This window comes from Carettochelys insculpta, chromosome 8, assembly GCF_033958435.1.
Source record: "Carettochelys insculpta isolate YL-2023 chromosome 8, ASM3395843v1, whole genome shotgun sequence".
NCBI lineage: Eukaryota > Metazoa > Chordata > Testudines > Carettochelyidae > Carettochelys > Carettochelys insculpta.
The window spans coordinates 53,309,510-53,336,425 of record NC_134144.1 but is presented as its reverse complement, the minus strand read 5'-3'; the positions used below and the strand labels follow the sequence as shown (position 1 = coordinate 53,336,425).

At 37.3% G+C, this 26,916-nt stretch overlaps 1 protein-coding gene across 1 annotated transcript in view; it reads left to right on the top strand.

Moving 5' to 3' along the window:
• Positions 1–26,916, top strand: part of ARHGAP15 (Rho GTPase activating protein 15) — a 500,572-nt gene that overhangs the window by 386,195 nt on the left and 87,461 nt on the right. The gene's annotated exons all lie outside the window — the stretch shown is intronic.

Below are 26,916 nucleotides of genomic sequence, written 5' to 3'. Positions count from 1 at the left end.
TTGTGGCGCCTTCTGAATGCAGCTTAGCCACACACACACACACACACACACACACACACAAAAGTGATATATAGTGGAGGAAACTCGAGAATAACTTGCAAACATGTATGTTGAAGATAGCAGATTGCTAGCCTTATCAAAGTTTATTTTTCATGGAGGTGGTCACTGAGAACATAGCTCTTGACTAGAGGGAGCAGAAGTCTCTTATGAAAAGTCAAGCTTAGTATATGCATTGTTGCTTTTAAAATTCAGAGCTGGTTTTCTGATTAAGTTTACCATCAAAAGTAGTTAGTAAATGTAAATGTTCTTAAACTTTCTCCAGCTTGCCTTAGCATATTAAGTTACTGTTTTACTGGTTTTGCTACAGATAAATATTAAGAGGTTTTATAACACTTAAAAATGCCAGATTTTTACAGTTTTCTTTGTGTACTAATGAGGTACCAGCAATCACAAACAGTAGAAAAATGATCTATGAAAAATAGCCCAAATATGGTAATATCCCCATTTTAGTAGCTCATAGAAAGACAGGTCTTCTGCTTTATCATATACAGTAGCTCTGGTTATATCCAATCTATTGCACATTAGGAACAATTTAATCTTTAATATATGCAAACTTTACACTGCGAGTAAAATGTGTAGCCACAAGGTAAGAGTAAAAAAAAATTAGTCTCATAATTAAAAAAAAAAGAGCCTCTAAAGTTACCATTAACCATTATGTCAGGTAGCAAATATCTTCTCAATGTAACTCCAGACATTAAATCTGTCAAGAGGCAGGCAGTAAAATAAATGTCTGGGATACCTTCATAAACAAAAATCTTATTTCCATAATTCATACAGCTGGCTGGCATTTATTGGCACGTCAGGTGCAATGGGGACATTTCAAGAACATTAACATGTACAGCATCATTTGTCAACAAAGCAACAATGTAAGCAAATCGTTCAGAACTCATACAGATTTACAGCTTTTTCTGCCAGCTGCTAATTACGGTGTGCTCTGCCTATTTGGTATGGTCTTTTTTATTGGAAAATGACAAAGAGGTTATGGTATCCCGGATTGGAATATAGATGTGGATTTTAGTAATAATATGAGTGGTAATATGACCATACTGCTAAGAGTTTTGATCTAGTTTCACTAGTCTTATAATTGATCTGTTTTGATTGATGAAGAACAAAGTGGTATTTAGTTACTGATATAAGCAACCTCTACAAACAAAGTAGTAATAAAATATCATGGAGCATAGAGAAGTATTATTTTTAAATGTTTTTCCATTGAACACGACAGAGAATATTCACTTCTCGCAGGAAATATGATCGGTTGATTGAGCAATTTTGCACTACTGTATGCATTACAATTGGAAAATATGTTCTGAATAGGGATGAAGTCCCTTCAGTGAATAATAAAGATAACATTTACAGTATTTTAGAACTATATGAAAGTACTGAACGAAGCTGACAAAAGTCAAGCCTGTCAGATGTAGGAGCCAAGATATGAGTGATATAAGTGATGAATCTTTGCCATCATTAATCATTATTTTAAAAAATGGGTGTGGAGGTGAATAAATAGTTGTTATCTATCTATCTATCCATCTGTGTGTGTGTGTGTATATATATATATATGTATATAAAAACAGGGCAAAGTAATGATGGAAAACCTGTTTTACTTTGCATTTTTAGGCTTTGCTCAGTTTGCCATTCAGTCTTAGAAAAATAGCATTAATAGAGGTCTGTCCTTCTAATTTATAATAAAGTATGCACTCACAATTATAGCACCTGATATTCCACCCAACATAAAAGGGTTCCATTTGCTAAATACACACTTATAAACATAAATATTGGTATACAATTCTATTTCTTAATTTCAGTGTATGAACCGTAACTACTATTCAAAGTTCAGATCTTGACCATGTAATGTTTTTAAAGAAAAAAAGTTAATTAAAGTGCATTATGGATTATTCCCTTGTCAGTTTTCATTTTTTAAATCAAGGTAATTTTAGACTTTTGAAACTCATAATTTTATGCAGAGAAAGTATGTTTTACCAACCTTACTAAAATCTTTTAGGGCCATATTTTCTATAGGCTTCCAAAAATGCTCCCACAAAAATGTGTGGGTGCATCCATCTGTGCACATTAATTGAATAGTTAGGAGCATAATTACCTGATTTGAATGTATAAATGTAGGTGTTTGAGTTCAAGTAAAGTGAACCATACCTTTTGCAGGTGCATTTTTTAATGTGCATTGAAAATGTTGTCCTACAATGTTCCATAGCTTGTAAATTAGATTTCCCAATTTTACCTCCTTTGCAGTTTTGCTTAATTGTGAGAATAATTTCTCCAGTATATCCAAAATAGCTCTTTGGGTTCTGTTCTGTACTTGTACAGCAACTAACACAATGGAGTCCTGGTCCTTGAGGCATCTAGTGCAACAATATCATAATTACAAATATTATTGTATGAAATAATAATATTTTAAAGTGGTCAGATGTATCCATATGAATGAGGAATGTCGTAGAACATAGTAATTCAGCCGTTGTGTCAGGCACTGTATGGCTGTGTCTACACTAGACCAACAAAACTGCTGTTGATAGATCGCGGTAGACAGCCAAGTGGATCAAAAGAGTGATCCACTCTGTCAACAGAGAGCAGCCAAACGGCCCAGCTACTCTCTTGACAAAACAGCCAACTGAAAGTACAGCACGCAGGGCTGCCTGGTCCCAGAAGCCCTGTCTGTCAACAGAGGGCCGCCTGGAATGTCTAAACAGGCTTTCTGTCAGCAGAATCTGTAGACAAAGGCATTCTGCCTCATGAGAAGGTGGCAGAATGCTGTTGGCAGAAGTGCTCCTTTCTGTCGATTTATAGTGAACAGAACACCTTGGGAATGTGGACGTTCAGTGAGTTTTGTCAACATAATCCCAGTTGTGTCGACAAAACTCTCTAGTGTAGACATAGCCTATTTGTCTTGCTGTGATAGACTCCACTGGCTCCCATGGCAGAGGAAATTATCTGACATTCCTCAAACTGATGTGGCTGACTGTCCAGGCTTCTAAAGGAAGAATTAGGTTATTGAAAAGGGACACTTCATAAAAATGTGTGCATGCATCCATAATCACCTGCAAATAAAAACAGCCATTTACTCTTTTCTATGGATACAATGTTGACTAGATTCCTACTCTGGAAGATTGAACATTTTGATATAAGTCTCCAAAAAATTATAAATTCCCTACCATGTAAGGGAACAGAACACTACCCAGAATAGTTTTGTATAATTCAAGGGACTTATGCTTAGAGCAACCCAAATATGGGACAGAGAGCTATGCAGGGGTGGGGCAGCTCCTCCTGGCTCCATCAAGCCCAGCAGAACTGCGAAGTAGAAAGGAGCCACTGGCAGTTCCCAGGGGCCCTGAGGAAGCAGCAGCCTCCAGCCCTCCACAGAAGACCTGGGAAGCATCAGCCACTAGCCCACCCCAGGAGCCCTGGGGAAGTAGCAGCTGCTGGCCCACCTTTGGAGCCCTGCCTGGGATCCACAGGGAGCTGGCAGCCGCCAGCCCACACTAGGAAGCAGCAGCTGCTGGGAGCCCAGGGAAGCAGCAGCCACCAGCCACCCTGGGAAAGTGGCAGGGCTATGGCAGCTGCCCATGCTCCCTCTGCTTCCCCGAGGCTCAGAGAAGTGACTCCCACCAGCCCCTGCACCTACTCATGCTGATTTCTCAAAACCCCATCTACCAAAGAGGAATTAGAAGAACAACCCTCTTGCCCAGAATTCCCAGCTGTCCACTTGACCACTAAACTAGACCACTGAGCAGTCCAGCACAGAATGGATGCTAGACTCAGGGAGCCACTAAGAGGTTTTATGTACATCCCTTTCTCAGCTATGCCCACAGCTGCTTGGACGTATTTCAGGAACAGCACTCATAATCTTCTGTGGGTTTACTGTTTAATTTCTCACATTGAAATATATGGTCACAATCAAATACAAGTTTAGTCCAGCAGTCCTTTCACTTGCAAGGTCCCTTTGAATGGATTGGAACTCGACATGTGGAGCAACAGCAGGGTGCATAGAGAGTTAGGTTTATTTATCTTCTGCCATGTATTTCAGCATGGAGGTGGGTTGGAAAGGAGGGACTCAAATACCAAAACCCGCAGCTATTAATTACACTATGGAACAGTCAATGTATATAGTCAGCAACTGGTAAAAAATATTAGTAACATGTTGCAAAATCACTATAGATGTAATATACCATAGAGCAACTTACAGCGATCTTTCTGACATGGTAAGAGAATTAGCCTATAGTACCCAAAAGCCTCACTAAAATATGTGAAAATGAAACTTTTTTATTTTAGGATGCTTAATGCCATTTAATTTTGATGTGTATTTTTCTTTTCACTTTGTTCATTGGTTGGTATATTTGAAGGGGAGGAGCTTGTTCATTATCCCTTGATCCTAAAAGGGTACTTTTCTTTTTGCGCCATTTATATTCACTTGCCTAATAATAAGCAGTATTATCTTGTATCCATATTTAATTTTATTATGTCACCACTCTGACAAGAAAAGTATGTTCTTTTCAAACATTTTAATGCATTTAGTATTTCACTAGTCATCAGTTAAACTATTTTTTCTCTTTATTGGATCTGAATTATAAATCAAGTAGCCTTTGTATATGATACTGTATATGAATGTATAGTATATCATTATGATGTATCCTATAATAATGTATCTTCAACATGAAAACCAAAGATGGTGGTTTAAAGTGCTGAGGGAGAGAAAAAATTGGAAACATCTGTTAGAACTAGAGAAGACTGTTCATTAAAGTTTGTCGTGTGTTTGATAGAAAGACCACACAGGGCCATATTCTGCTCTTTTACATCTACCCATGATAATGGGTCATGGCTCATTATTTCTGTCTTGAATAGAAAAGTCGTTGTTGATAAAGATACCCTAAAGAGCCAGCTTATAGCACTATTGGTCTGCAATAGCAAGAGCAGTTCAGGAAACGTGAGTCCCGGAATGGAGCTGGGATACACACTTTTGGGGTATGCAGAGACCGAATGCATTATAAAACTGACATACTTAGTCCCTGGAATGGTGCTAACAGCTATATTGCACGCACTGTGATTCCTGCTGGATTCTTCCTCCTCTGGTTATGATGATACTGAATTTGATTAGTATTAATGTGCACGGTCATGTTTACTTCCCCATGTCAGGGAAGTGATACAGTTTTCAGAGAAAATCTCTCCACTTAGCACTCAGCCACTTAGTGCAAAGGATCCAAGTGTTGGAAGTCAAAAAAAATAAACCTGTGTTGAAGGGACTGGAGTGAAAATTCCCATTACCTGCTACTATGGAGTTGGGAGGCACATTAAACAGATTTCCTCATCCAGGGTACTGGGGCAAAGATGGGAGAGAAAGTCAGTCTCAGAGAAAGTCAGATACAATTGTTATAAGGAACATGGACAATAATTTGTTTTAATGTGTCTGTACTGAAACACATGGAAGTGGCAAAGTTACATAAGAACCTGTACCTGAAGTGATCTAGATATCATTTTTATCCAAAAGAGAAATTTTGTGTGCACACACAGATAGCACTTTACTTAAGCTATCTCTACACTGTGCCCCAACTTGAAATAACATATGGAATTTGCACTAAATAAATGGCAGATCCTCTTTTGAGTCAATTTCAAAATAGGCTATTTTGAGATTAGGTGCTATCTACACTGTGCCAAATTTTGACATACAGCGCTATTTCAAAGCATTCCTTACCCCTCCTACAATGAGTGGTAATGGGATGCTGAAATAGTGTACCTGGTATTTCAAAAAATATTTCAAAGTATTGGGCACGTTTCCTAGATGCGGAGTTGCTATTCTGGGATACTTCAGTATCTCAAAATAGCCCCTCAGCGTAAACAGAGCCTTAGGGTTTGTCTCTATTGTGAAATGTGTTGTTGTGAAGCTATACAGGTGTAGCTGCATCAGTACAAACATCCTGTCACAGAAATGAGGATAATGGACTCTTCCTCAGTGAGAAACTGCCCTGTCGGGGATGAGACACTTCCATTCCCTTGCAGTAGCCACTAGATAAATATATATAACCTAAATAGAGAAGCGAGTGCAGATCTCATGAGGAGCCCTAGTGGTGCTAAATACCACTGAATGTCTCCCATTTTATCTTTAAACAATTTGCAAAGCTGGCTAGATCCACAGTAAAATAAATGCTGATCATGTGGCAGGACAACATCAAGCAGTTTTTCAAGGGGTCTGCCTTGCTACAGACACAGCAGACCCCTTCCAGCATGAGTTATGGTTAAAAGCCAGCATCTGGCCTTGAACATTCAATCATCACCTATTCCCTTCTGTCACAGAGCTGGCGCTAAAGCCCTTTTTATTTTTCCCATGGCAAAGTGCAAAACTATACAGTCAAATATATCGATCACCATTGCCAATGTGATTTACATTTGAGCCAGTGGAAAACAGAATATTGCTTATTGATTTTGTTTAATCTATTGCAATTGTCAATGGTGTCTAAGCGGATAGAAATAGAATGAATCAACTGCAAGCTGACTGTGTGCCTCAGTGAGTCATGTGAAGTAGGTTTCTGATATCCTTTATCTTTACGCACAGCCAGTGAGACAAGAGTGCTACTGTCTTCTGCTGGCACAGGGAGTTACCTCAGGCTATGCTGGAAAATGCTTTTTTCTTATTTTTAGACCTGAATGAGTCCATGCCACTAAATGTGTTTTTGTGACTACAGATACCACTTTGTTACACGACTCATGGGTAAGCAATAGTGTAACCTGTTTGGATGCAGCTGCAGACCACCTGTAGAGAAAGTCAAATTAGGGAGAGACCCCACTGTTCTCTGCATTAATACACTTTGTATTGTTTATCCCCCTCCTCCCCATCTCCTCTTCTATATATCTTCTCTCAACTGGGGAGATAGAGAGCACATTGTAAGGCCTTCTGTCCCTTTAAGGCATGGTGTGATTGAAAGAACTCCAGGATCTGAAAGACTTTAAAAACTCCCCAGTCACCAGTGAATGATGTTGATGCAGAGAATCTTAAAACCATTAAAAATGAGTTTTCATCATGATTTTCTTGCAGTTTTTTGCTTATTTGGTGAACTTTGAGCCTCCACACATTAGAAACTTTTAAATCTATCCAAAGTGATCTGCATTTTAAAGATGTTGCCAGGTTGTAAATGGAAAAGAGATTGTCAAAAATCAGAGCCTATCTTGCTGAAATTGTTTCATCATCTCTAAAAGAAAAGAAAAAAAATTCATCAAACAATAGAAAGTAGCTGCTCTAAATTAAATGTATCCATACTCTGTTCATATAAAATGAATTAACATGTAAATATAAACTAATTGATCTTAATGACACTGGAGTAGCCTTTAAATATGAATGGGTCTGAGTTTAGGATGGATGAGCATACAAATAGACCAGTTGCAGGGGGGGGTTATGTGTGTAAGAGCTAGTTACAGTTTGTGTTATTTTTCTGAGTCTGATCTGATTAGACTTGCATCACTCAGAGCACCTCAATAAACTGAAGCTTTCAGCTGCTTACCAAACAGCAATGTTATCATACAAAATGATGCACCATACTACTTTTTGTCATTTAGAAGGTGGAAGACCTGAAAATATCATTGGAATATATTTTGTCATCTCTTTGTATCAGTAGTTCACATGTAGCTTTATTCATGCTGTATTGCCTAAATCATGAAGTACTCACTCATTATGAATTTCCTTGGTATCATTATTCATTGCAATGGTTCAGATGATACTGAATTTAATTGGTATTAATGTGCAGGGTCATGTGTACTTTTCTAGAAGTTTCTGTGTAACTTTTCCCTAATTGAGATTAGACTGAAGTGTTGCTATGTACACTGCAAGTTAATGGTGACAACGTTGAGCCAGCTTCAAAGCTCAGATGCATGGCACGCATCCCAAGAAATCTGCTACGATGCTCCCACATACATCTATGCATATTTTTATGGTACAAGAGACATAAGGTGTGGAAAAGGAGCAATCTCTCTAAGGGGGATGCAGCAACCCTATCTGCCAGTCATCCTGCCTCTGCTGTTCTATTTCTTTTACTGCCATTCTTCCTTTCTGGTATCTATCTTTTATTAATCTTTTTAGGAAGGTGGAAAACAAAAGATTAATGGACTAATTTGCCTGGTACTTCGATCATTGTGAAAATGGCTCATATCTGATTTAGGTAGGGATAAGTATTTACTGATGAATGGGCATCTTAAATCCTGATTTTGTCAGAATATGACCAGTATGTTCACGGAACCATTTCTACACATCAGTAGTGAAATTAATCATCTGATTTAAGTGACCAGTGCTACTATTGTTTGGTACATGAAACTCTCATGGAAGTCAGATGGAGTTTTGTTTGTAGACTACAGAGAAGAGCAGGGAACTGTCATTCACGCTGCATTCATAAGACATTTTTAAGGACAGAATGGGTACTAGTAAATTATTTTGTGTGGCTACAGGAGAGGTGTTTTGACACTATACACCTAAATTAATAGTTGTTTATAGAAATATGATACATAATAATCAATGTCCTTGAACATTCTGCTCATTTTTCTAGGTGACTTTTTAAAAATGTTTTGTTTCCTCTTTGTAAAATTTATCAAATCTGTTTTACCATATAAATAGTAATGTGCATATTAAGAGTGCTTTAAAAACAACAGATTATTAATTAAATGAATCAATTAAATACATTTCCAGTACAATAACAAAGTCAACATTATTAGCAAAAATTAGCAAAGCCCTGAAATCTAACTATTTTGTATTGCTTGCTGCTTTAATGACTATGTTTTTAAAATGTGCATAATTCCAAAGAAATTGCCTCTTCCACTAAAAATTGCTGTGATGTAAAATATATACTTCCTTAAAATGTACTACTTATATCAAAAGGACTGTGAAGCATTAGCCATTTAATACATATTTATCTTTTTGTGCAGATGATTACTCTTTTTCATTTTTAATTGCTCACATTTCCTGTTCTGATCTTAATGTTTTATAGTAGGCAAGCCATGACACAAAGAAAAAAGACATTATTTGTTCGTTAACAGTCTTCAGAAGCCCTAATTTAGCCAATGTGTTCTGCTGCAAAGTCCTGGAATGTTGTCATGCAGTTTCAAAAATGAACTTATTTGGCTTTCCAGAAACTATTGTGCCTAGAGGATACCATAAGAACAAGGGCTGCCTTGTTAACAAGTAGAAAACTCTCAAAAACAAGATAGAATCCTGATATAAATCATAATTTAGATGCACAGAGCTATGTTCGCCACCACACTAACGCAATTCATTTACATCTACTTATTACTTATCTCCACCAGAACTGCTTAGTTCAGGAATGCAGCTGCCTTGTGCCTTGTGACTTCTGGGGTTATGGAAGAATGACATCACTAAATTTAAGCACATTACCATGCTGACATAGTGGCACCTTGTTTTCTTGTCTGCAGATAGAGCTAGGATTGTATTCAACCCCCCGTTCTTCCAAAGAATACCTTTTCTTCCCCCTTTCAAGCAGCTGCTGTATGAAGGGTTGCAAATGTCACTTCAGCTAATGATGAATGATGCTTGACCTCTGGACCTGTTACTCTGAATTTTATGCAATACTAAATTAATATGAAAGATCCCAACTAGAAAGACTTCAGCTATTATGCATACAGCAAAAATTATATCATGTTCACCAATCTGATTTTTTTTTCTGACAATGGTAAAATGTAGAGCTGCGTTAAGATTTTAATGTGTATTTCTACTCAAGATTAATATCTTTTAGTTCTAAAAATATTTTTGGAAAGCAAATCAGTCTGTTACAAACATTGTCAAAAGGGCAGCTAGTCCACATGTCTTTGTTGTTTGTGTTTGAATATAATTAATTATGTAAAGCAATAGTTAGTAAGAGCTTAACAATTAGTAGAATCTGTCAAGTAGTCACATGGAAATTACTAACTAATTGAACGACTGGTCTTTTATTGTTTCAGAAAGCAGCACTGAGTGTCATTCTTTTTATCTCATAACTTTGTTGTTATCACACATCTCATTTTTAAGAAAGGTATGCTTCATCATAGACTAATACATAAGTAACCCTGCTGATAATTTCACAGTGTGCAAAAAGTGTTTGCAATAAAAACACCTGTTTTAATTAGAATTCAGAGTTGCTCAGTTAAAAATGATAATTCTGTTCCAGTTATAAGACATTTTAAATCTTTGAATTTCCATCTGTATCATATATTATGATGTTCCAGGATTGTTGTGAGTTAATTATGTTAACTTAAGGAACACTGCTTGCATTTAGAATGAAAAACTTCAGCTTGAATAGACAGAAAAACAGATGCTATCTTTCTTGTCAATTGCTTTGTTGTGTGCTGCCTTGAAACTTTTCGTATAATTTTGTATCCTAAAGGAAATACAGATTTTTCAATGCCACTGTAAGCTACCTGGTATTTTATTATATTTCTTGGGGGAACATGGCACGTGGACACCTGTGTATCTCTAGATACATGTGCACACTAAGGCTACATCTACACTACAGTGATCTGTCAACAGAAGTTACTCTCAGAAGGTGTCTTTCAACAAAACATTTGTCTACAGATTGCAGCCAGACTGCAAAGCAGATTGAAAAAGCTATCTGCTCTGTCGACAGAGTGTAGCCAGACTGCCCGGATGCTCTCTCAACAGAGCAACTAAACAAAAGCAAAGCAGACAGGGCTGCCCAGTGACCCAGAAGCCCTCTCTGTCAACAGAGGGCCACATGGAGCATCCACATGACTTTCTTGTCGAGAAAGTCATTCTGCCTCTTGAGGGAGAGGCAGAAGGTCATTGGCAAAAGTGTCATGTTCTGTAAATTCCCTGTTGACAGAACGCATTTTTATTGCGGGCACTCTAGGAGTTTTGTCAATAAAACTGGTATTTTGTCAACAAAACTCTCTAGCATAAACATTACTTAAAGATATAAAATATTTTTCTTCGTATTTTAATTGTCAAATTGTGTGCATCTGTTTCCAAAGTTAATTTTATGAAAAATTAGCTAATAAAATGTGTTCAAAGTTTTTGAATTAATTTAGTCTCACCCTTCTGTTTTTTCATCATGTCAGGAATTATAGTCACAATACAAGGAAGTAAAGATATGAGAAGTTAACCTAAATTCACAATGGGGAAGAACTGTGTAAACCAAAAATATGGATGCAAATACACATGGCTAAAGCACCAAGGATAAACATGTAGATCTTGTTTTAGAACATGAAGAACAATTTCATATGTGTAAAGTTTAGGAGAAAGGCATGACTTCAAAGACTGCTTGCAACTAAACAAAAGGCCATTAATTAATCTTTATTTCATTGGACAAGTTCTTTGCCAAAGAGAAATTGTAAAACAATTGTAAAAATTGTAAAGCACATCAATGTACTTATATGTGCACGTCTGTTTCAAGGTTAAATAAGCTAAGCCAGGATCCACACAGAATTAAACATGATCAGGGGTCTGCATGCAGCTCTTTAAATACATCTTTGTGGCTCCAAATGCTATAATTGTAAACTAAAACAAAAAATAAACCCTCCTGTTTATTTTCAGTATTTCAACGAACAGCTCATATCTAAATAGAAAACGATATCTAAAGATGAAAGGAAATATTGAGAGTGGCATCAGACACCAATGGGTGCTGAGCCCATGGTTACTGATGATGATGATGAAGCGATATCTGATCTCAAAATATTGGATAACTCTCCCTATCATCCCCCAGAGAACGACAAGGTTCAGAAGTGAAAGTCAGGAAGACAGTGGTACAAACACACAGCTGTAAAGTGTGAGGAAATAGAATACGTAAAATGTTTGTGAATGTTCTGTAGTAAATATGTATTGCATTACAAATCATTGTCTGTGCTCTATTCTTAAAATATAGGTTACAAAAAGTATGACTTTATGTTATGTATTCACATTCATTGCAGCTATTGAATTATTGAGGTTTTTTTTACTGAATTGGAAAAATGTGTCCTCTTACTGTTTTGGTTGCCAACCCCGGCACATGATGTTTTGGCAGGATAAGCACAGCCATGTTCTCAAGTCTGACATGCCATCTTCATCATGTCTATCCCTAACTCAACCTTTTCGCTGTTAAGCATGACCCAAGCAAGTCATGCCACTGCATTTTATAGAATATGGTAAAAAGATTCTTCATGTGTAATTTCTTCCACCACATTTCTAATAGATATGTGTACATTCTGAACACAAATGTGTACCTTAAGACATGATTTCTTATTTTATGAGCTCAATTTTCATTTAAAGTGGATACTATAGGTACCATTAAAAATTAATATTTGCAAACAATTACTCTGCATTAATATCTGAATATAACTACCTTACTGTATAGCTAGATCAAGAAATAACTACGGCATTCGTGACACCAGAATGTAGTACATTTAGGCAAATGGTGATTTTTTAAATTATAAAAACTGTAGCAACATATTTATGTCCATGATCAGACAAAAGACAGCAAGCATCTCTTTCAGTTTCACATCCTCAGCTGGTATCAATCAGTGTCACCCCAATGAAGTTGGTGAAGCTATGCCAATTTACACCTGTGGAGCATCTGATCAGTTGAGTAGGGTTATCTGACTTGCACATTACACAAGAATATGTGAGTATATAATGGTTTAGCCATTGAATTATACATAGCAATAAATTATTAGAATGAAAGACTAATTTTGAAAACTTTTACATAGTTCTGTAACTTTACAATATATTGTAAAAATAAACTTTCAAAATCAATAACAGCAGAGGTCAGATTATTTTCACAGTGAAGAAACAGACCAAATCAAGAGTGATAATTAGGCTTCATTATTAACATTAGAAAATCTACCTATCCATGTGAACTGGATATTTTTCCCACAGAGTTAAAAAGGATTCCCTATAAGAAGTTGTATTTTATGCATGTAAAATTATCTTGTCATGCCATAACTGTGTTCAACCAAACACCTAACTTTAAACATGTAGGTAAACCCCTTCTTGTCAAGCCACAGTTGCAAGGAAACTAAATAAATTTTTTGTTAAATGAAGGATTTAAAATAAAGGGCTCTGGGGTTATATGTTTACTTTTAATAAATGAAAAGTTTTCCAAATCAAAGTGAACCAAATATCCACCTGTATTACCATAGAAAGACAAAGCAATAGGAAGTTGGTAACTCAATTGATTGGTAATGTACAGAAGATCCCATTCCAAGTCACCAGTTTAGGGATTTGTCTTCATCCAAAAGTCTTACCATTTAATCGGGATGTTATATTGGCTACTTCTGCACTAGCCCAAAACTTCGAAATGGCCATGCAAAAGGCCATTTCGAAGTTTACTATAAAGCACTAAAATACATATTCAGTGTCTCATTAGAATGCTGGCAGCTGCAGCACTTCAAAATTGATGTGGCTCGCCGCCACGCGGCTTGTCCAGGTGGAGGTCCTTTTTGAAAGGACCCCGGCAACTTCAAAATCCCCTTATCCCTATCTGCTGTTATCAAAAAGGAGCCCCATCTGGACGAGCCATGCGGTGGTGAGCTGCATCAGTTTTCAAGTGCTGCGGCTGCCGGCATGCTAATGAGGTGCTGAATATGTATTTATTTATATGGCCATTTTGAAGTTTTGGGCTGGTGTAGACACAGCCTCTGTGTGTGCATTCTTATTCTGAAACAAAAAAATTATTTTTTCCAGTATAACTTATACCTCTCATAAAGTAAACTGAAAAAGCCACTCTTACTCCAGAATAGTTATGTCTATAGAGGGGGCTATACTGCTAAATTTATAGCCATTTAAGTTAATACCTTAGACTATATGGCTATGTCTAGACTGTTTCCCTAACTTGAAATAGTTTACACAATTTGTGCAATGCAAATTGCATAAATTATTTTGACTTAATTTATTCAAACTTGGTGCCATCCGAATGACATCAAAATTCAAAATAAATGGCTAGTTTGAAATAAGCAGCAGGATGAGGGGAAGTGGAAATGGAATAATGCACCCAAAATAGCACTGCCATTTCAAATACACTGAGTAGCTGCGGAGTTGCTCTTTTGGGATACCTCTATATCCTGAAATAGCATATAGCATCTAAACATAACCTATCAGTATAACTTTCCAGTATAGACAATCCCTTAACCTAGTGCAGGACAGCAATGAGTAAACACTGTGCTATTTAGTGACCTATGTGACATGAGTTTAATAGGCTCGGTCAAGTTCCTAGCTACTTGTACCCCACCTGAAAATAATCATTAATTTAGATGATATTGTCAACACAGTTATCAAATACTAGGGCCACTTTGAAGATTACTAATGAAGTACTGAAATACACATTCAGCACCTCTTAAGCATGTGGGAGGCCACAGCACTTTGAAATTGCCATGGCTCGCTGCCACGCAGCTCATCCATATGGGTCCTTTTCGAAAGGACCCTGGGAACTTCAAAATCCCCTTATTCCTATCTGCTGATAGGAATAAGGGGATTTCAAAGTTGGTGGGGTCCTTTCGAAAAGGACCTCTGTCTGGACAAGCCACGCAGCAGTGAGCCGCGGCAATTTCAAAGTGCCATGGTCGCCCACTTGCTAATGAGGTGCTGAATATGTGTTTCAGCGCTTCATTAGTAATTTTCAAAGTGGCCATTTGCATGGCCGTTTTGAAGTTTTGGGCTAGTGTAGACGTAGCCTAAGTGCGTACAGACAAAGACTGACCCATCCTTTTACCTCAAAAGAGGGTCTACCAGAACAGGTTGGAAATACATTGATGAGGTAGCATAAGGAAATTTTTGTTACATAGATATAAAGAGACTTTGGTTTCCTGGGCAGTGTGATCTGTGTTTTTCAAGAGTACTCAATTTTCCACAAATAAATCAATTAACTAATATAAAAAGAAAAGACCAGGTATAAGTGCTGTAAACAGCCAATGAATATAATGCAGGAAATTGTCCTTTTAGTTTGAGTAACTTGAATAAACTGCTTAAAATGACCTCTTCCAAAGTAGAGGAGAGTACAGAGAAAACATTAAGTCTTATTCAGAAGTTAAAGTGCAAATCCCTTGGTTGATTAGAGATATGGTCTATTTGAAATAGTTACAGTTTCAGACTTCCTTTTCTACAATCAGCGGGTGGAGACTGACATAATCCAATTAATAGTAATTCCCTTTTGTGGCACTGGTAAAATGGTGAATGATACTGTAAGTCCATTGAAGTCTTATCTTTGGTCAGATAATCCAAATGGATTCACATTAGGAAACCAGTAATAGCTCTTCATAAATTTCTGATGAACAGAATTGTTTTTGGCTTTACTGAACAAAAGATAAATTCTATACAAAATAATAGATTCTGTCCTTGACTTTTTTATGTGGAATACAAATGGCTGATTTTTGGGTCAGAGCACCTCTTTCTTCTGGTTTGTATCATAGATCAACTTCATAAGGGTCACATATGTGAAACTGTGTTTCTGACTTTTCACAAACCTAGCTCTGAATTCTGAAAAGGTTTACTCATACAAATAATCCTTACTCCTGTGAGAAGCCCCATGTAGATTAACGGAAATACTTATGAGTTATATTTTATAGGCTCAGGCTTCTAGGTTTTTTTTTCTCCTAATAACTCAAAATAAACTAGTGATCCATAGGTAAAATATGCCATACGTTGTGAGGTGTTTCTTTAACTATAGCTGGACAAGAGGAATTACTTAACTTTAGTTGAGGATCAATCTGTCTCAAGTTTCTTGATCATCCATTACCCATTGAAGAAGTTACAATGATCTTTATTATTTTGGTTAATGACATCATTTGATTATTAAAACTCATTAATCAAGGAACAAACAAACTGTTTCTGGAATCAGAAAGGAATTTCCTTTCCTTCCCCAATCTAATAATATAAGTGACTATGTGTAATGAGTAGCTTATGGTTTGGGATTTTGTTTGTTATTTGTCTTCCTATGAAACATTAGAGATTAACAATATCTAGAAATGGGACATTGAACTTAATGGGCCAGTGGTGTGCTCCACTAGGACATGTCTTGTGTTTCCTAATTCCTTTAAGTTTCTATGATTCTGTACTTATGACAGCATGGCTTTTAAAAGAGGCATGAAAATGAGGGAACTCAAAAACACAAATGTGTGCAGATTTACATATCTGGCACCTCATTTGCATATTCTTTCAAAAGAAGAAAAGCAGTGTAGATGTGGTTCTTTTGAAAGTAAATCCCATCTTTGAAAGAAGCCATCTTCCATTTTTTTAAGGGAAGAAGGATTCTTTTGAAGATGGGTTTACTTTCAAAAGAGCTGCATCTATACCGCTCTTCTTCTTTCCAAAGAAGCTTTTGAAAAGAAGGATATACAAATGAGGCACCAGATATGTAAATCTGTACCTGATTTGCATATTCGATTTCCTTCATTTGCATACCTCTTTTGAAAGAGGAATTCAAGTGCAGACACAGCCAATGATTATCACAAATCTAGTCTAGTAAAGGCATTTATGTAGTAAATGAATGTAATGCAATCCTTTTGCAGGAAAACAGTAAACCATTTGTTGAGTTTAGATCTTAAGAGTGTAGATAGAAAAATTACTTTTGCCTTTTTTATCTTAAATCAGATGATTACAATATAGTCCCAAGAATTTTTTTTACCCTTTGGGGTACATTATGTGAAGTAATTAATGACCTACAGATCACAAGCAGACAGTGAATTACATTTTGAATAAGTCTGCCAAATATTACAAAAATTGTATATATGCTTTCAGACTATAAGAAAGGCCTTTGAGAAGATGAAAATAGAGGTAGAGTTAAAGGGAAGAAATTGAAAGACTATCTGTCAGAATCCAGAAAACACTTCTTTAATAACACAGACTCTTTTAAAATGGCATGGAATATGGAGATTTTTTCAAGAATGGAGTTGAATAGAGACACTGTCTCACTCTTGAGCTTCACACCCTTTTTGTACAAGATCTTAAAATATTCTCAATGAAAAGAGTTTTAAGCCACCTCCAATTTTTGATAGGATTCTCATGTGCTGATGTACCTACCTAAAGAAATTATCAAAAACCTGAACATAAAAGGGGAGAGTATGAACTCTAAATTTATGCCACCATTGTGTTGATTACTCAATTACAGACACCAAAAATACGGTAGTGAATTGGGAAAAGGAAAGGGGAATATTTACCCTAGCTAATTTAAACTCTGCTCTACTAAAACAGAACAATCAGGTGAAGAGAAAATATAAAGCTGTATAGAAAGCTTTCAGATGGAGACATGCATAAGGAAAAGCAAGTTTCCTGAATAAAAAATGATTTGTCACGTGCCTACCATCCAGGATGTATGGAGCAGTATTGTTAGCATTTGTCAGGAAAACAGAATGAAATTAAATAGCTGAGATTGAGGAATAAGGAACACATATGTTTGATGCAATATAACAGAGACAGTTGGGAGAACAAACAAAAAGAGCAAAGCAACAAAAAAGGTGCCTTGGAGACTGTGAAATTAAAGTTGCCATATCACAAAAAGACATGTCCATTTATAAAAAGACATTTTCTTCCCAGCTGAATAGAACAAATATCATCATAACTTCTTATGTCTCTTATCAGTGTAGAATGTCTATGTCATAGAATGTCTATGATTCAGGTTTTGCCTTATGTCTGAGCTTTGCTTAGCAATGGGAAGGGTGAAGTCATCAAGAATCTGTAATTTTGGCATGTTTAGGCACTAACAAAAGTTAGAGCAGCCTTGTAGGTTAGCTAATTTATACTGCTGTGATATGCTACTTCAATCTGTTGTCCGTGGACCTCCCTACCCATACACAGAATACACGGCTGTTCAGGACTCCTAGAAATTTTGGCAACATTGGGACACCAGGAAAGAACAAGTTGGCTCCCTCACATGGGAGCTGACCTGTTCTTACCTCCTGTCCCAGTGGTCTCCAAAATTATGGCAACATAAGAATGCAAATCCGAGGGCGGAGGGAAGCAGGGGCGGTTAACTGGTTTCAACTGCTACTGATTCCTCCTGGCCTGAGGCTGCCTGAGCCAGCCTTCCTGCTCACTGGATGCAGGAGCAGCTGACTCCCAGCAAACCACAGAGCCAAGTGACAGCCTCTGTAGGAGCCTAGCATTTAACCCCCTCTGTGCTGGACTTTCCCAGGTAAGGAGCCTTAGGGAGGGGATAGGGAAAGTGTGGGCATAATCACATGGAGAGGGCCTGTGTATGGGGGTTGGGTAGGACCCCATAAATTCTAAGGACAACCCTGCCCATGGTGCAGGCTTGGAAGGAATAATCTGGCCCTGTGCATTCAATATACTCAGATTTTAGATCTGACAGACTGGATGTAGGTTATTATATCTGATCTAATTAATGGTAGTATGTTTTATGATAATTCTTAAGACATTTCAATTATATTTTTGAGTAAAAACAGATGATATATAAAATCAGTATTCTTCCAGTATATAATAGTTGATTCAGTTTAATTTTCTGTTTCTTATAAGTATTCATAAGTATCCTATTTTTTTACTATAATTATTATATCAAGTCATTAATGGTGGTCAATCTTGTATTGCAACAAACACCAGCATCTAACCCTTGACCATGTGTTTGGAGAAAAGGACAAAGAAGAATATAATAATGATAAATCTTGTTTCTGCCTACAAATTTCAGTCTTCATTTAGTATGACTATATATATTTTATGTCTCCAGTTATTTACAGAAACTGATAAAGTGATAACATAACTAATGTAATGGAGCCACCAGCTGATCCTGTCTCAAAACTTTAAAACTTCTTTTTATGTTTTCATGGTGTACTATTTATGCACTGCTTGTAAATTTTTGGCTATACTGAGTCTCTTTTGTCAGAAACAATGAACAGGTCATCTCTGTGTGACCCCATGGACTTCTGTGAAGTTACTCTGAAGATGAATATGGTCCAGTGTGTCCAAGTATAGAAATCCTATTTCTTCCTGGCACACATTAACACGCAACTTATCAGAACTGGGTTGTTCCAACTTGCCCCCAGGTCAGTCAGTTGTTATTTCAGAGAACTGGAATAAACAGCACCAGGAATACACAAGCAAGATGCTTTGCTGTTTAGTTACAGTTGCTCAGTAATTTGCACCTAAACACCATGATAATGGGCACACTGGTAATACATAGATATATACATAGGTTTTTTCCTTGTTCTTTTATGCATGTATAATCTAGTTACGTCAAGTACTGTAAAGGCTTCGGTTTTCCATTAAGAGGCCCTACTTTTGAACTAGTAGAGACTTAGAAAACAGGATAGTAAATGCAGTTTTTGTTTTACTGATTGGATCCATGGAGATCTGTCAACAATAATTTTTGGTGAATTAAGTAAAATGCTATTCATGAATATTTTACCTCTTTCTTGTGCCCTTGTTGGCACCCAGGGCAGAAACTATATAAATGGACATGGCACAAATAAAACCCAAATTTTCACTTCACTGGTATTGCATACAATTTTTATCTGCTTGAATGCTCCTGGAAAAGATGATAGTGTAAGTCTGCACGCATCTGGACAACAGGCCACTTTGGGCCTAGAAAAAGAATTATGCAGGTTGAAGAGATGTTTTTGCAAGGGAAGACAGAACTCTTTTGATCTGCATGGCTAAGTCTACACTGCAGAGATCTTTCGAAAGAAGCCCTTCCAGGAGATCTCTTCCAAAAGAACCTCTTTTGAAAGAGAGTGCCCACACACAAAAAAAGCAGATTGAAAGAGTGATCTGCTCTTTTGAAAGAAAGAGTCCGCACAGCCCCCCGTTCTTTCAAAAGCAAAAGCCAGGGATTGAAAACACAGATCCCATGAGGACTGTACCTATTAAAAAAAAAAGTCCTGCAGAGTTTCTACACACATTTTCTTTCTAAAGAAACATTCGAAAGGGGGTACTGTTCCTGAAATGGGAAAGAAAGAGTGATTTCAAAACGAGTGCTGCATTCTTTTGATTTACTTTCAAAAGAACATTTTTTGTATTTAGATGCTCCACTGGATCTTTTGAAAGAGCCCACTTCTTTTGAAAAATCTTTTGAAAGAACTTGCTAGTGTAGACGCAGCCCATGGGATGGACATTTAATACAGTGATTTTAGGTCTTAGTTCAGATTAATGTCTGAACTTTTGGGTGCTTATTTATATTGAAACTACAAATCTTTGATATTTGCCATCACTATTTTAAAATGCAATCTCATCACATTAAGAAGTCAGACAGCTGGTTGCTCCCTTATTCATAACAGTGCTGATGAGGGTTTTAAATGCAGCTTCATAATTAACTGCAAATTTTGTCATTTTAATAGGCATGTATGTTGTAAATCATGATAAAATAAGACCCTTAACCCCACGTGAAAAAAATTTTAAGTTGTATTCACCAATGTGGAAGCTGCTCACCAATCTGGAGCCTGGTCAGACCCAATATGAAAAACGGCTTTACACCTAGTCCATGGTCAGCATTGTTTTGTGGTCAGGGATCTTATTCAGCTTGTCCCAGAGTGGGCAGTCTTATCCTGTTACGCTGTTGTTCAGTTTGTGATCAGAGAAGTTTCTCAAAAGAAGCTGTCTATATAAAATTAATGGGAAAGATATTAAGGGAGAGGCCATTTGATGGAAGAATTGCCCTTTCTCCCTGTTGCCAGGGGAGAGGGCTTTTATTGTGTCATGGGGTTCCATTTTGGAATTCTCAGCTGGGAGATAAGTATCTGAGGGAAAGTTGTGTATCTGCAAAAACAATGAGAAGTCCTGTGGCATCTTATAAACTAAGATTACAAGGTGTATAAGCTTTTGTGGGCAAAGACCAACTTCATCAGAGGTATGGAATGAGAATTCCAGAGGCAGGTATAAATATTGAGGCACATGAAAAGAAGTGACCTACCAATCAAGGGAAAGGCCAGAGTTAATGAGGTCAATTCAGTCAGGGAGCATGTGACCCACTCCTAGAGGCTGACAAAGGAGCTGCGTTGTCATCATGAACACATCAGACTATCAAAAGGAGGCTGCCAGGCAACATCCAACACCACATTTTACAGTCCACTATCCTCTGATCTCACTGAGGAATACCTACACCATCCACGCAAGACACTCCCTACAAAAGCACAGGAACAAATCTATACAGGCATACCCTAGAGCCCCAGTCAGCATTATTCTGTCTACTACCCAAGAGCCACAAACCTGGAAATCCTAAACACCCCATCATCTTAGGCATTGTCACTCTCACTGAAGGATTGTCTAGATATATGAACTCTCTACTCAGAGGCTACACTACCAGCACTCCTAGCTATCTTTGAGACACCACCAGCTTCCTGAGGAAATTACAATGCATTGGTGATCTTCCTGAAAACACTATCCTGGACAACATGGATGCAGAGGCTCTCTACATCAATATCCCATGCAAAGATGGACTACAAGCTATCAGAAACAGTATCTCTGATGATGCCAGGGCACAAGTGGTGGCAGAACTTTGTGACTTTGTCTTCACCCACAATTATTTCAGATTTGGGGACAATTTAGAGCTTCAAATCAGTGGCACCACTATGTGCATCCTCATGCCCCCACAACATGCTAATATTTTTATGGCTGGCCTGGAACAATGCTTTTCCTGCTCTCTTCCCCTAGCACCCATCTGCTACTTGTACTGCATTGATGACATCTTCTTCATCTGGACCCATGGGAAGGAGGCTCTTGAAGAACTCAATCATAATTTCAACAGTTTTCACCCCAACATCAACCTTAGCTTGGACCAGTCCACACAAGAGATCCACTTCCTGGACACTATGTGATGACCACATAAGTGATGGTCATATAAACACCACCCTATATTGGAAACTTACTGACCACCATTCTCACCTACATGCCTCAAGCTTCTATCTAGGGCATGCTACGCAATCCATTGTCCACAGACAAGCAGTAAGGTACAACTGCATTTGCTCCAATCACTCAGAGACAAAAACCTAGAGGACCTTTATCAGGCATTCTTAAAACTACAATACCCACCTAAGGAAGTGAGGAAACAGATTGACAGAGGTAGACATACTCAGAAGGACCTAACCACATCCACCACACCATCAGGGGCTCATTCACCTGCCCATCTACTAATGTAATATATGCCACCATGTGCCAGCATTGTCTCTCTGCCATATACATTGGCCAAACCAAGCAGTCTCTACATAAAAGACTAAATGGACACAAATCATGTAACAGGAATAGTAACATGCAAAAGCTTGTATGAGAACACTTCAACCTCCCTGGACAGTCATTAGCAGATTTAAAAGTAGCCATCCTGCTACAAAAAAATAAACATACTTCAAAGTAAAAATGCAAAGCTACAATTCATTTGCAAATTTGATGCTGTCAATTTAGGATTGAACAAAGACTCTGAATGGCTGGCCAACTACAAAGCTGATTCTCCACTCTTGGTATTTACACCTCCACATCAGCTGCTAGGAGTGGGCCACATCCTCCCTGACTGAATTGACCTCGTTAACTCTGGCCTTCCTTTTGATTGGTAACTCACTTCTTTTCATGTGCCTGGTTATTTATACCTGCCTCTGGAATTTCACTCCATGCTCTGATGAAGTGGGTCTTTGCCCATTAAAGATTATGCTCCAGTATATCTGTTAGTCTATAAGGTGCCATAGCACTTCTCATTGTTTCAGCTGTAAGGTGTCTATTGGGACGTGTTGGCCCACAGATTCCCTGGCCTTTAACCAGCTGAGGAGGAGCCCACAAATGGATGGAATAGGTGAGGCATTGCACTTTCTAAGTAGCCAGGTAAGCCAGAGACTGTGATTCTTTGTAAATGTGACAGTGCAATGCTTTCTCTGTGGAGAAAAGGTACAAAGGTTGTAAGTATTTAATATCAAAGGGACCATTTAATGATGACAAGCTGTACGGTCCTTCCTGTGAGATTGGTTTAAAAACTTCCCCTTGATGGATATCCACATCTGCCCATCGGCTACACTGAATGGTAACAATCACTCTGACCGATCACCCTAACTTTACAATGGATAGTAACTACTTTCTGTTGTAGTATTTTTCTTTAATATATACCTATCTTTGCATTTCCACGTCAGTTCATCTGGTGAAGTGGGTTTTACCCATGAAAGTTTATATCCTAATAAACTCATTAGATTCTAAGGTAATATAGGACTCTTCATTGTTACTATTCAGTAAGTTGAGTTAAGGTATGCAGCTCCAGCTACGTGAATAACATAACTGGTGTCAACATTTCATATGCTGAGTTAGTGCAGCATTTATTCCACATACTCTTCCATAGATTTACCTTACTGTTCTGGGTGTAGAGTACATGGATTGACAGGAGAGTGATCTGCCATCAATTTGGTGGGTCTTCACTATATTTGCTAATTAAGTGCCATTGCATCAATCTCTACTCTGTCAATCCCACCTGTAGTGTGAAGGTAGTATTGGTCTTTTTTGTCCTCCCCTTTCCTCCCCTTTCTCTCACCTCAACTATTTCTGGAGTAAGCAGCACAAACAATTCGGGACCTCATGTTTTTAACTGGTGACCCAAACTCCTTTCCGTTTGCTTCAACACATAACAGATGACCAGTTAGCAGGAGGCATGGAACTATTGCAATTATTAAACTAAATGAATTGGATTCAATTCCATAAGGCACTCATGAATGATATGTATACCATGGGCCAGATGTTGATATCTGTATTCACTTTGGACAGTACTTCACTCTGCAAGTGATCTCTGTGAAATGAATAGGAAAGTTTGCAGAATGAGCTACTTTCCCTACAAGATTTAGTGGCAATGTGCCATGACAGTAAAATATGCCCTGCAGAGTGGCCTTAAAAAAGGACACCTCACAAAATAAAGAATACTTAAGAGGAGACCTCAGAGGAACACTGTTTTTTCCAGAGATGGGTCTATACTCAAGACTACACATCCTTTAAAGGAATCTAATTCTCTTTTAAAAATAGGTATTAGTACTATCCTGATTATTTTAACTTTTTCAAAGATCTTTTCATGGGTTATTTTCTTCCCTTTTGAGTAGGAGACCCTTTCAGTGTGCAGCCAACCACAGGTGAACACATATTTGTTTGTACCAGAACTAATATAAGTACAGTTTTTTAAATGATGTATTGCGGAAAAGTTGGTTTAAAAATAATAGCAAAATGGATGAAGCCCACACTCTCTTCATAAAAGTCACACAAATGTAACTAATGACGCATAATATTTTCACAAGACTCCCTAGATATGTTTATATTCATATTTGAGATAAAATAATATCACCTGGCAATTAGTGGAATAATCAAATGCTTTTCAAAATCAGCATATTTAAGGCCTGATCCTATGAGGTGTTAGGCAGCTTCCATTCCCAAGCAAATCGGTTGCCAGATTTATGTACTCAGGATTCAGAGCCTGTCCTTAGGCAAAACACTCACTGGGCTTGTGTACACTAGCCCTTTCCTTCAAAAGGGGCATGTAAATGAGCATGAGTGGTGAACAGCAATGAAGTGCTATGCTGCATATGCAGCATCTCATTAGCATAATTCTTGTTCCACAAACTTCGAAGTTCCTAACTTTGAAATGCCAGGAAGCCACGTAGCTGTGGGCACTTCAGAGTACCTGCACAACTTCAAAGTTCTCTGACTCCCAAAAAGTCGTGTGGGTACTTCAAAGTGTCTGCAGCTACCCAGCTTCCCGGTGCTTCGAAGTTAGCAATTTTAAAGTTTGCTCTGTGAGATTATGCTAATGGGGTGTTGCATGTGCAATGTGGCACCTCATTGCTATTCACTGCTTATGTCCTTTTACATGCCCCCTTAGAAGGAGGGGGCTAGTGTAGACAACTCCACTGGGAGTTTTGGCTAAAGAAGATCAACAGGATCAGGTCCTTTGCATAAATTGAAATGCATTTATATATATATATTAGGTCTGAATATGAATCCGTCATTTAAGTATGTATGTAACTACAACCAGCAGGGAGAGAATTAAATGTTACATTGAATGGACTAATATTTTCTTTTTAATTTGTTTTTTAGATTATGTGATATTTTTACTTGACATTTGTCCCTTCTATCAAACATTTTGTTTTTTAAATCTCTTCTTGCTAGAGGGTAAAATGGCACTCCTTGCTTTCAAGTGGATGCATTCCTAACACATTTCCTTGAAGAGCTGGAAATGGAGCAAAAATCTGGGAAAATAAGACTCTGTAAAGCCTTAGAAGCTAAGCATTTCATGTTAGACATTCAAGACAAATGCATGGTAAAAACAAAGGTTTTTTAAAGGTTTCTACTTAAAGTTCTTTGCCAGAACTACAGTACTTATACATTTTCTAAATGTGTTTTAAGCAATAAGTTGTACAACATTTTTAGAACATGTGTTAAGCTATTTCTCTAAGAATGAAGCTCTTAACAAAACATAAGCACTCTGCATGAGATCTTAGCAGCAAAGTGCTTAAAAGATAAAGTAAGAATTGGTACCATGGGAAGAACACCAGCTGTAGAGCACACAGGTCCATTATGAGAAGTATGGTAGTGGGTAGGGAGAAAATGATTTAATCAGGAGTAAAACCAATTTTATTATAAGGACAAGCAGGGGGTGTGGCACCATAGTGAGAGGGACATTTCAAAATATCTGACAGATTTCAATGTGAAAACCCACCCTGTTCTTTAAAGTGACAGTAAACCCCATTAGGTCTCTCTTTTTGATGCTTTTGTGAACAGCTGATTGTTTAAAGCTGGCCTGCTAAGATTCTGTTGATCTATTTCAATAGTGTATGACAAAATAAAAGGCTAATTGTTGAAGTACAATCAATCAAATATGATCCTGTGGTCTAAACAAGGTCCCTTCTGCTAATTCATTTCAGATCTAATTATTATTTTTATGATTGAGGTAAGAATTTGAAGTTTTAAAAAAAGAGAAAGAAAAGGTAAGGGGGAACATATGAAAGACACAAGTTTCACTGTTTCAACTTATTACTTTAAATTGAGACATTAATTTATTTATTTTCGGTTGTCTTCTGAGTCCAATATATCACTAAGCATTTATTAACATTTGTAGAGAAACACAAAGAAATGTGCACCCTGAAGTTGTAAGTCTGTCCAAAAGCAAATTCGCTGTAGAGAAAAAAATCATTAGAAGAACTTAAATAATGGTGTCCAGATTTTTCCAATATTTTGTAGAAAGAGTGGAATGAAAAATATTATGTGCAAAGTTAGATCAACAGGAAGAGCTTGAGTCCTACTGAACTGCTAAATGCCCAGTTTCAATAAGCTTTCATACAGGTTGCCAGGACTATGTTATTTGAATGATTCTGATAATTTTCATTATGAGATTTACATTTACATTACATTTACCTCTTGATTTACATAGATACTTAAACTTGTCCAAAAGTTAAAGTTACACTATCCATTTAAAAAGCTAAATCCATTTCTGGAGTAGCGGAACTTGCAGAGAGTATATATCTTTTAAATATAAGTGGGATTTACACTTTCCCAGAGTTTTATGTAGATTATGATTCAGTTGTTTATTATGTTACAATAACACCAGATTTTTATAACAAGAAGACAAAAATAGAATAATAATCACATAATCTTGCTTTGTTTTATTAGAAACTTTATTTTTGTATTTAGTTTCTTTTATATTTAAATTCCTCAACTCAGTTGAGCTTCAAAAGAAAATGTTTTTGTTGTTGACAAAAACAGTTCTGTGAACACTTGTGGTTTGTCTTTAGTGTGTTATCATTTTTGACAGCTTTGCATAGCCTAGGTAGGCCAACAGGGGTCTGTCTAATATTGTTGCTGGGCAAATCTTCCTCCCAGAGATGAAAACCAAACAAAATATTTTGAAGCAGTAAGAAGGAATTAATATCCTTTCTCTCAAAGTACTCTATTCCTTGCTGACATTGCATTCAGGCAAAAAAAGAGAAAAGTGTTACCCATTATTC